Below are 12,902 nucleotides of genomic sequence, written 5' to 3'. Positions count from 1 at the left end.
TCATCGTTCCAAGTCTCTTCTGCTCTCCCTTTAATGATCCTTGATCTTTTAATGCTTCCATCCTTGATGTCTTAGCTGTTGCCTGACCTCTTCTCTTTGTCTATGTAGCCTGGGTCTTCTGTGTGATCATCCCAACACTTTTTTCACAAGCACACTTAATTTCCTTTTTTTTTTTTTTTCATGCCACGTCTGGAGCAATACCATCATTTATTTTCCCTAAACCTGGGACACTGAATATGGTTAGAGAAAATCACTCAGTGTGCCAACCAAACTGGTGTCACACAAACACATTGTCTTAGCCTTTACTGGGCCCTTGCATATCTTGACAATTCATTCATTCATAGTTGCTTAGTTTCTTCAGCCAAGCCACTTTTCTAGACTTCCTCACCTTCTTCAACTCTCCAGTTCAGCCCAAGCCCACACTCCTAATCTCAATGAGTACCCTTGCTTCTGTCACATTAAAATTAGAGAAGCTCTTCTAGGTAGACTGCTATCTTCCACTATCTATAAACTTATCTTCACCCACATCCATCTTTACTTCCTTCTTTGTCCACATTCTCACATGATGAGGTGTCTCTCCTTCTGTTCAGGGCAGACCCAATCACCTCTATATTGACCACTCCTGATGTCTCATCCTATTTCTTTCAGGCTTGCCTCAGTTATTCCCACCAGCTTCTTCATCTTCAAACTCTACCTCTCTCCTGCCTCCTTTCCCACCCTGCAACTTGTTATATGAAATTCTTTTATGTTATTCTCCATCTTCATCTCCCACAATTCCCTGGTCCACACATTCAGGTGACTTCCACTTTTTGGCAAACTATGCCATTTCATGCATTGGTAATCTTGCTGAAATGGTCCCATTAACTGGAATAATCTTCCTTTGTTCCACCGTCTAGAAAAGTCTACTCAGAAGACTGAAAATTGGGGTGTGCATGGGTGGCTCAGCCAGTTAAGTGTCCAACTCTTGGGTTAGGCTCAGGTCATGACCTCATGGTTCATGGAATTAAGCCCCACATTGGGCTCTGTGCTGAAAGCGTGGAGCCTGCTTGGGATTCTATCCCTCCCTCTCTCTCTGTCTCTCCCATGCTCGCATTCTCTCTCTCTCTTTCTCTCTCAAAATAAATAAACTTTAAAAAAAAAGACTCAAACTGGGTGCTGTCTCCAAACAGGTTGTCATGACTTTCCAATATGAGTTAATCACTTTCCAGGTTGCCATCCATATCTGAAGGTTACCATAGCAAACTTATTTTACCTCCTATATTTTACATGGCCATCTCCCTTGTAGACTAGGTGTTCCTTGAGGGCAGAAACTCTTATTTTATTCATTTTTGTATTATAAATGACTGGAACAACTCCTGGAATAATGTGGCTGATAAATACTGGTAAATGAGTGAATTAATGAATAGGAATTTCTCCCTAAGTGAACATATCAATTAGTACACATGTTAACTTAATTCTGAAAGGCTTCATTTCATGGGCCTTCTAGGGGCCATATATACATTTTATGGCAGAAGCTTATAAAGCTCAAACTAAAAATAGCAACAATACAATTTCTGACACAACACCAACTGTGTATGGAGTTTGTTTTAGCACTATGTTAAATGATTCACATACATTGTGCCATTAAGCTCTTATGACTGCACTCTGAAGACAGCACTACTAGAATAATTCTAGAGGTGAGGAGCTGAGAATCAGAGAGGTTAAGTAACATATCCAATGTCACATAGCCAGGAGGTTGCAGAGCGAGTTTATGAAATTTAGCCAGGCTGGCTGAAAGATTCATGCCCTAAACACCACATATGACGTCCCCTCTAGCTCCTGGCTGCTGTTTCCTTGCCCCTGGTCTCTCTGCTTCTTTTGTCATATGCATTGCTTTTTCTTAGCATGACTTGCTTCTGCCATTTGAGCATCCTCCTCCCCTCTCTAATCTCATAGCCTTAAGACTGTCATGTCTGTGACATTCTGTTCTATAGCCATCCATCTGATCTACACATGTAATAATTGCTTCAAAGAAGCCCAAGGGTTGAAAGAATTCATTTATTAATAATCACTAAGCAACAAAGTGCTATTTAACACTATTTGCCTTAGATAGTTAGGAGTGAGGCATTCTGTTGGTTGTTTTCACTATAATGCAATTTGGGATAGTTGGAAACATTGCACTTAAACTGGCCATTTCTTCTCTTCCTTTGTCACTAGCAACACACTAGGGCAGAACAAATGTACCAGAGGATAAATGAAAACCCAGGAGTAGGGCTGATAGAAATCCCAAGGGATCAGAAGCCCCACATATATAAGCCTGTTGGAAAGTCCTCTATGCATGTATAAGACAAGGGGAATAAATGTCTCCTTAACCTGGTGACAAGTGGAGTGCTTACCTTATCCCTGTATCTGCAGAGGCTGTCTTATACATAAGCCTGCTTCTACTCTGAAACTAGGAGGAAATTGGGTTAAAAAACTTAATCAAGGGATTACCTGATAATTCTCATTTTTCTCATTGTCAGTTAAATTGAGTAATATTTGCTTAATGCACAGAATGACAATGTAATTTTTACCAAAGTCTACATGACTTGATGCTAAATATTTATCATTTCTTTTTGTAGGACCACCACTCTTTCCAAACTCTGTCCTACCCTGGTCTTCAAAGTTGAGGCATTATTGTGCCTGTTGTAATGTTAACAACATAATGCTTCAGGTGATACTACTTAAATCTGAGTTTTACTTCCCCCTAAGCCCACATGTGATGTCCACACTCCTCACAAGTATATCACCTATTTAAATTGAAAAAAAAAATCTGTGTACTTGATAAAGAAGTAAAAGCATGCATGTACATGTCTGATTTAATAATAACAAAACCTTAGAGAAAATGAAATATAGATTATCTTGAAATGTCTGAACATTTATTGGGGGTTAGGTTAAATTACTCTTGAATGTATTTTCTGTGTATACTATTATAAATATTTGCATCTTATTATTGGTAGACATTTTTTTAATTTCTAAGATTGGATTATATTATGGAATTGTATGTGAACTCCCAAAGGGTTATTTTATCATTTAGAAACATTCTTTGGTTTCTTAAATGCCAAATACTTCAAAGATGCAGTTGAGATAATCTCAATTTATAACTCACTTTTAAATCTTTTGACTTTAACCTTCTCATTTCCTGAGATAAAGGTGTATAAAGCAACAACTCCTTTATTAGCTCATTTCATAGTTACCATCTTCTCAAGAATACATATAAAAAGGCTCTTCAGAGTATGCTAAGCAAAGAATTCATGAACTTCTACTGGCAAAGGGTAGGTCCACCTAGCTGCTCTTTGGAGGTTACGTCTAGATCTGGGGTTCTAGGATTCCATGGAGGTGATGGTTGCAAGGAATGAGGACACAAGAGAAAAGCAGCTGCATAGATCACAGGATCTCTGGATGTTTGTCTCTGGGATAGCACTCTGATAACAGCTCGTGTTTGAATGAAATCTAGAATGCCTCTTTACCCCTATTGCTAATCCCTATTCTCAGTGTAAACAGGGTCTACCTGCCAGTGCTCTTTTTCTATCTGAGGTAAAAATATTCCGATTGTGACATCACCATTGATTGCTGAGGAAAAGATTAGGTTATCACAAATGAAGGTTTATTGCCCTGGAATGAAATGATGGAATAATGGAAGCACAAGGAACAAAATGCTTGTTTCCTTCATAAATTCTTATCCTTTCAGGTGGAGTGCAATTAGGATGATCTATGGAAAAGGAGACTTCGGTTCAAGTGCTCCGGGAGAGGTTAGAAAAGTAGCAAATTAACCTGTCTGATACCTTATCAGCCAGTTTTGACTAATCAACTAAGTTAACATTCTTGCTTTCCACAAATCATTAAATCATACACCATAGACCCGGAAATCTAGTTCCTCCAGCATAAGGTATGGCTGGAATGTGAGGAAATGTCAGATTAGGAGGATTTTTCCCAACAAAAGAGAGTTAGTGATTCCTTTAGAACTTTAACCCTTTTTAATCTGAGTAAAACCTGTCCCAGTTAGACCACGCAGGCAAACTGTTCCAAATCTATGGCACTATTTGCTGGGCTAAATTGGGACCTAATGGAACTGCACTAAGGATTAAAAAAGGAACAATGATGCATGTAATACCAACATCCTTGTACTCATGCACACAAACACAATACAGGACATGAAAGTGTGTTAACCTTGGGTTCATTCTTCATGGTTTCAGTTAAAGAGTAGCAAGAGGGATTAGTTTGTAGATAATCTATCCCCCCTTCCTCTCCTCTCTTACCAAACTTCTGTATTTGAGGGATTGGATTGATGGTCTAAATTTTAACCCTTGCCTCAACTTCTCCATACTTCTGAGAAATTCAATACAAAACATGGAGACATCAAAACCTATTAAATATAACACAAACACCAGAAACATCAAATGAAAACTATGTCCAGGAAAATATGTCAGGAAGACTTCTCTATTTGGCTCAGCTTGTAACTCATATAAAATAGACTCAATACTCAATTGCAGAATGTTTAAGTATTTCCTTATCCACTGAGTCACTGAGAATAAATCTGCTTATAAAAAAAATGTGTAGGTATCAGAATTACATATGAAATCATGCAGCTTTGTGCCCTCCTTTGCTGAGAAGCAGAACTGTAGAGTCTGTACTCAGGCTTGAGTTTTGTCACAGAGGCCAGCAGAGACTGCCCTCCTGGGAGATTTCTTTCTCCCTGGCATGCTTTGGCTAGAGGAGATCCGATTAAAATTAATACCAAGGGTGGATTTGAAAGAACGATAAATAATAAGAGTACAACCCAAGATGGAGGTCTTTTTGCAAATAGGAACTATGTCTTAGTTATCTTTTGTATGATAGTTAAACGTCCGACACAAAATCTTCTTTAGTGTCTGTTTGGCAAGGATGTGCTCCTCTTCTGCTTTCCACTGGGCAGTGGGCACATGAGCTGGTGGAAAGAGCAGCACCAGCTGGTTGAGGTAACCCCAGCAAACACTCCAGCATCCAGTCTACAGAGCCATACACAGTAGTTCCAACCAAGACAGCTAGCCTGTTAGAAGTCTCAGCAGCAGCAGGAAAGGGGCGGCATGAGTGGATTGACCTCTGTGACCACTATACTGTCTTATTGAGGGCTTCAGCCTTTTCTCCTACCTAAATCTCCTACTTCTAAACCTCACTTAGCACATCTGAGAAGATCCAATCTTAAATCCTGCCTGAGTTTCCCAGGACCATTTAGACACTGTTGTAATTATCTATAGTTGCATGTTACATATTGCCTTGGTACATAGTGGCTTAAAAGAATCATCTTTTTATTGCCCATGATTCTGTGGGGCAGGAATTCATGCAGGACTGAGTGGTACAGCTTGTCTCTCTTTCACCTGGAGTTCGCAGGACTCATTCACATGGCTGCACTCCAATGCTGGCTGAGTTAGGCTCATCTGGGAGATCCAAGATGGCCCCCCATGCTGGCTGGCTGCTAGAACACACGGGGGACCTTCTCCCCCTGGCCTCTCCTCAAGGGACCACCAAATGGTCTCTCATCCTCCAGGGCCTCTCTCTCCAGCAGGATAGGTTGAGCTTTTTCATGTGGTGTTTCAGTTACTAGTGTTAAAGCAGAAGTAATAAGGTCTCTTAAGTCCCGTGTTTGGAAATCTCAGAGTGTTCCCTTCCTCAGCATTCAAGTGGTCAGAGCAAATCCCTAGGTCAGCCCATATTCAAGAGGTAAGGAAACATTCTCTATCTTGGTGGGAGGAGTAGCATGCATATGCAGACTTTGGAAATTGTGGGATGGCACCTCCATATGATAGATTGATCACAGACTCTGTGGTTTGGACCTCTGCTGTCTGTAGCCAGGCTGATATATAAAGGGCCCCTAAACTCCTGCACTGCCTAAACTCAGTTTCTCTCTTAATCAGACCAGGTACCCAATGTGCCCTAGCTAACCCTAGCCCACTCAAGACATGTGCTAGAGCATGCCCTGGGTATACAGGTTCATGGAATATTCACTGTTCATGTGATGGAAGGGGAATTAAAGCTTATACCTTTCAAAGACATCCGTTTCATAATAGAACTGCGTTGGGTAGCAGTCCCTTTTCCTTCTCCTTACCTCTGGCCTTGATCTTCAGTCTGGTAACCCTGTAGACATTTGTAGGACATGGGCCACAGGGTATTCCCCAAACTTCCTCTCTCAGAGTTTAATGTCCTTTTTCCCTTCTCTGTACGGCCCTGACCTGTTCCAGGATTTATAGTTACCTTGTACTACCTGTCCTTTCCCTGAAGTCTGTCTCTTGGTTAAAACACCTGTGTGGCATGTTATATGGGGTGGAGAAAGGGAAATGGAAACTTATAGGAATGTACAGTCTCAACCCCACCTTGACACTGACCCTTTGTCCCTACCCCCTCCCCCTTCAACCTTCGGCCAAATTCCAAGAGATGATCTTTGCTCTCTTTTGAAAAGGGCTATGATTGACACACCCCTAGAATGCTTTTTTGTACATACAAGTGGATAAAGGTCACATACTTCATATGCAACTTCAGACTTTGGTTGAACAGTTGTGATTGGATGAAGATTATAAGACAATAAAAAATCAGGATGTGGCATTAAGGAAAATACAATTAAATACTGTCTGAAAATAATGCGCCTAATCTGCATGTAGATACAAATCTATCCTGCATATAAATTTCACTCACATTTTTGTTCAAATACACATGATTCCTCTACACTAGTTCATATGGCACAGGGGTTCCTAAGGGTCACAGACCATGTTAGAAATAATGTGAGAAAAGAATAAACTATCTTCTCATAAAACAAATACACAAGTGGGTAACATTTGCATTCATTTCAGGACATTTGTCAATCCCCTGATTTTTATTATCCATGAACTTTTCATAAATAAGATGGAATAGGATGCAGACTTTTGGGAAAATCTCAAGGAAAACGAAGATCAACCTAGAGTAATTTTATTGAGAATTATGTGGCCAGGACACAGGTATCCTCCTTCAGCATTCCATTTTAATTAATGTCTCACGTGGATCTTATTACGTAGGTGACCTCCTGCCCTTTGGTCATCTCCACCTTTCTTTCGAAAGATCTGATGGAAGTATCCTGTAATAACCATGCAAGCTTTCAGGCCAGTGCCCCTTCCTTGAGGAGAAAAAAAAAAGCCCTCTTAATCTGTGCCTCACATGCATCATAGCTCTGAGTTTTGTAAGAGGAGGATCCTTTCCTGAAGGGTTTGGTGACTATCCAATTTTCACATGAGCATAATAAACTGAAATTACCAGTTACTATACATCCTGTCTATTGTCCAAAGAGACACAGAAACTTCTAGAGGAACAGAAACAAATCTGCAAAAGGTCATGTATAGTTTGGGCATTTCTGAAGCCAGGTGATAAGTCTGTTTTGATAGGTAATGTGTGCAGATACTCTTAATAATTTATCATTTCTAATGAAATCTATATAGAGTCATGAAATGTAATCTGACAGTCCAATCTGAAAGCAATTGAGATTTCCCAAGCATATCGCAGTACTTCTTCTTATGTGTACAGTTCAAGTGCAATGTCTACTTCAATGTAAACCCAATTAAAGTGGCCTTCACTCCACAGTTTACAAATTTGTCCCATTTCTAAATTATCACTGACTTGATCCTGTCTATAAAGAGGAAAATAAGATAATGTAATGACACCCTGGGCAGGTAGAGAGTCTTTTATCAGTGATCTCAAAACACCTCATAAGCCTTAATTACTTCTCCAAACATGATGGGAGGGAGATGTGGTTATGACCATCATGCTGATGAGGAAGCAGATGCTGGGTCAGGCATCGGTGACTTATGATAAACCACCCAATCTTGACCAGGTCTGGATTGGGAAGGAGGAAAAATGGCCAACTCTAAGACAGAGCATTCAAGCTATTTGCCTAACTTTGCCCATACGTGCCAGGCAAGACTGCCCTGGCCCCATCGCTCATCACTATTCCCTGTTTCTTCTTTGTCTGGTCATCTGTGGTTCTTATCACCAGGTAATATAAGCACCTTACTAAAGCAGGGATTGTCCTAGCTATATTTTATAAGCTGAGCTTCCTTTAAACCAAAATAAAAGGTATCACAGGGGAACTGAGTATAACACATCTCTCTGGCCTTTCAGAGGATTCAACTTAAAGGTACCCTCTGAACTGTAAAGATCAGACTAGAATCAGACCCACTGTAGCTCTTGAAGTCTTCGTTTTGAATGAGTTACTCTTTCTGTGGGCACTAATGATAAGATGTTATCTAGCTCCATGATGTTCCAACACACTGGTTTGGATAAAGTGCAGCTAATTTTAGCCTTTATTGTTGTACATTCCACATCATCAACTGAGTAAGACACTATGTTAAGAAAGTAACATACATTTAGAGAGTATGCTCCCACACTTTGCCCATTTTTCTCTTTTATCCTCATTGATTCTCTAGTTCCCCCAAATTTTCTCAGTAAAACACACTCACGCTTTAGCCCTGAAATCACATTAGAGACAGAATAAAGCCACGTCAATGCTCCCAAGGACCATCTTACCAAGAAAAATTCCAGAAGCTCCTCAACCTTTCTGAACCGTCAGTGGACAACACCCCCCTTTTGGGTATTCATATATCAAACCTTGGATGAAACAAAAAATATAAGTCATTCTGGATATTTCTATTTCCTGCACCTCTTCTTTGCCTTCTCCAAAATAGGCAATAGGCAAGAGATTAGGACTTAAACAGTGATAGCCACTATGGAAAGAAGTTGCATTACAAAATAAAATCATGATAAGTTAGTTCCATGTCACGTCACTAGAGAGAAAGTTTACACACAACTGGGAGAAAAAATATCTTTTTTTCCATTGACCCACTCAAAACAAGCCATGACTTCATCAGGTCTGGATATCTGGTAAGTTCCACTAGAATATCATGCTCTGGAATTTAGGAATTAGAGGAAGGGGCCAGAGGAAATTTTAAAATAGCCCTAGAGGGTGGTCAGGCCTGGTTCACAGATCTGCTACACTGTGTAACCCACAGCCCTCTGGGAGCTGTAGCAGTGATGTGTTTTACTTTTCTATTTTAAGCCTGTGACTCACATTACAAATATTGACTTCTATTTCTCTATTAGCATCAGATTTTTTTCTTGAATCCTCCAAATTGACTTTGACTATAACTTTGGTTAATATTAAACCTCCTGGGTCAACACATTTTTATAGCTGTGAGCTGCTCCAACCACTGGAGTGGGGATTGGCAAAGAAGCATTACAACCAGGAGCAAGACATAGAGAAGGCTCCTTCCAGCCCCCACCCCCACCCCCATCCCCCAACTACTCCAAACACTCCTGCCAGATTTATCTTCCCAAAGTGCCAGTGGGGTCATGGTTTCCTGGTGTAAAAGCCTTCCACAACACACCACTACCAACAGAGGAAGGCTTGAATTACGTATTTGAGCACCCTGTCAAACCCCAAAGATTTTGCCAAACACACCTCCCACCAAACATACATAATCTCCTCCTTGCTTTAATTCTCTAAAGCACTTTGGGTCTTTCTTTTGATACACAAGTAAACTTGCACATAAGTAAATTCTCACTCAGCTTCTCTTACCTCCTCCATCATAGGCTTAGACACACTCATCTTTGTACCCACTATACATATAGTTCCTGAGCCAGGCACATGGGAGATGATGAATAAACATTTGCTGAGCTGAACTGTATCTCAAGGTTTATCTATTTACTTTAGGCACATGATTAACCATCACATGAAGCATTTAAAATAGCCACACTGCAAGGTGGCTGGTGCAAGACGTCTCAAGGAACATCGGGTGGGTTTTAATAATGCCCAGCTGAAAGAACACGTATTTAGTATTACTCTTTACCTTATCCAGGACAGAAATTATAGCCAGAGTTGCAATAAGCCTGAAGATACAAGTCATAGGGAACAATAAAAATAAAAACTCACAAGGAACAGCATCCTAACAGTGTTTCTATGATGAAGTCTTACGGAAGATACACTAAAGAACAGAATTAGGGCATGAAATGTGCTTTCCACCTGACTTTTCCTATTTTCTAGTAGATGATTGTAAAAAGAAACTACTGAGAAAGCAGGAGGAGGAAGTAGAAATAAAAGGAGAAAAATTAAAATGAAGGGAAAGGAACTAAAAATCATTTATCTCACATGGAACAAACGAAAACCCATGACTACATACAGTGAATTTGACGTCTCTCCTTCACTAAACTAGAAATAACCAGATAAAGTCCAGTCTCTTTGTTTGTAGAGGGGGAAATAGAGGGCCAGGGAGGCCAAATTATTTCACTTCCTCAGAGTACAAGTATTTTAAGTGAAAGCAGGCATCTTGGCCATGATAGTTGAACATCTTAATCAGGTTTGTTAAAAAATTAATTGGGCGCCTGTGTCTCTAATGGAGTCCTTCCAGCCCACACATGTTTACCATGTCCCTCCCAACTCAACATCAAGCAATGCCACAGGTGCTGAGGATACAGGAAGGAATCTGGTTTTGTCAAAATATGTCTAGAGGTTTAGATATGCTCTTTCTATGCTACAAGGCTGAAGGAAAAGGCTGAATAACTCTAAAAATGAGTCCCTGTGGAGCATTCTCAGCAATGTTGGGCAAGCCCGGTCATTTTTCAAAGCTTTGAGAAATATCTTTAATTCATATGTTATTGCCTATGCCCAATCTTTCATTTGCAGTTGCCCAAATGTGGCCATGGTTGAAGAAAAGGCAAGGAGGGGTTTTCAATCACTTACTGGCATATTGGCTTCCTTAGCAATAAAGGCTAAGAAGTGTGTTCAGGTGCAGGCAGGTTTCCATGCATACGGTTTCATCTCTCATCCGCTCTCTAGTATTCCTGCAATAAAAAAAAAAAAAAAAAAAAAAAACTGACCCACATGCAGTTTGGGACTTTTATCAGCTGCTTTTTTATCAACTTTGCCTTTTTCAAACACTAATACCCATTTGGTTTTAGAAAAGTAAAGGAAGCAAGAGGCTATTTGACAATCAACATTTCTAGAAAGTCTATGAATGATTTGTGAGTTTTCTCAGAGTTTTTACTAATGCACAAACAAGGAATGTATGTTTCTATTTTATCATATCCCTGTGGATGCTGAAAGTCCATATTTTCCTGTTGCTGAAACTTAGTGGAAAAAGAAAAACTAAAGAAATCCCTCAAAAGGAAAGCAGCAACACTTTTTTTATGACTCATTTTCAGTGTCAATAGAAAGATTTGTTTCCTTGGAAGGTGCACTTTACAACAACTGAAAATTCTAAAACAAAATACACTTAACCCTGGAAGAATGTGGATTTGAACTGAGTGGGTCCATGCATGAGGATTTTTTTTAAGTAAATACAGTATAGTAGTGTAAATGTGTTTTCTTTTCCTTAAGATTTTCTTAATAGGATTTTCTTTTCTCTAGCTTACTTTATTGTAGAATATGGTATAAGATATACACAATATAAAAAATATGTGTTATTGATTGTTTATGTTATTGGTAGGGCTTCTGGTCAACAGCAGGCTATTAGTAGTTAAGTTTCTGGGAAGTCAAAAGTTACACACAGAATTTTGGTTGTGCAGGGTCAGTGCCCCAACCTCTATTTTGTTCAAGGGTCAACTGAAAAATCTTGCCAGGTTATCTTAAGGACAAGAGAAAATGCTACTCACCAAAGTAAATCCACTTATTTGTACATTTCTCACTCTTTCCTTCTTTATCTCAAAGCAAAATACTGTACCATTTTCACTTTCAGTATAGGCATATGTTGCAGATTTGTGATAAAAACAAAAAACTGAATATTCACAGAAGTTTGTCAGAAATCTAGTCTGAAGTGTAAATAGGCCTGTCTACCAGGAATAAGCAAATCTTCCAATAAAGAGTTCTCCTTTCTTCAGACACTCAACAATATGCATATGAACTCAGTCCCTATGTTAATACATAGTCCATAGGCCAATATCCACTATAGTTTTGATCAATTTTAAATACTGACACCAACAACAACACTCAGCACTAAGCACTATATAAGTACTTTGCGTTCATAGTTTCATTGATTCCTCATGTGGTTTCACAGGGCATGAACCATGAGTTTTCATCATTTTACAGATAATATTTCCTGGGTGTTGATTCAAAGTGGAGTGGATGACAAGCCAAATTTAGAGGCCAAAAATAAAGTTTGAATCCTTAGAAAAGTGACTTCTACACTCAGCATCTTGGATATGAATTTACTTTGTTTCCCAGAATGCAGGAGGAAAAGAGAAGATGGTGAGTTCAGAGAGTTGAGAAGACCAGCTCTGAAGCTTCCTGAAATGGCCAAATGGTAATCCAGAAAGAAGGAGGAGGACCCCCTCTTGGCCTCACCCCTCACTATTACATCCCAATGTGAGGCATATGCCTGGCATTTAGTGTATTCAATATATATTGACTTGATGGAGGAAAGATTATCTCTCTTTTGCACACTCAAGTGGTTTCTGGAAAATTCAAACCTCTGCTCTTAATGGCAGATGCCCCTCAGGACAACAGGAGGGGGCACAAGGGAGAGGGAGAGAAGTGGGGGTGGGAGTTGCATATCGATTAATTAGAGCACTATTATGAACATTTTGCTTAACTTTGGAGTATTAATGACTGGGGAGCATGTTAAAGCAGAGTTGGGTAATGGACTTGCCTCCCACTGGGCTCAGGCCATCTACTAATGACTGTGGTTTCAAGGCTGTCGAAAAGCCTTGACAACTTCTCATTTACAAACACTAAATAGGGTGCGATTAGCCCATGATCTATGTAGGATTAAATACTCAGCTTCCCTTTCCTGATTTCTCTCTGCTCACGAGATCCACAGGCCAAAAATACACTCTCCCTGCTGCCGACAATGCAGCACCCACCATGGTTACTGCCCTCTGAGTGCCCTTCCCGT

Source organism: Hyaena hyaena, unplaced genomic scaffold (assembly GCF_003009895.1).
Source record: "Hyaena hyaena isolate Hyena2069 unplaced genomic scaffold, ASM300989v1 scaffold_16, whole genome shotgun sequence".
In the NCBI taxonomy this organism is placed as follows: domain Eukaryota; kingdom Metazoa; phylum Chordata; class Mammalia; order Carnivora; family Hyaenidae; genus Hyaena; species Hyaena hyaena.
This window is presented reverse-complemented; position numbering follows the sequence as displayed.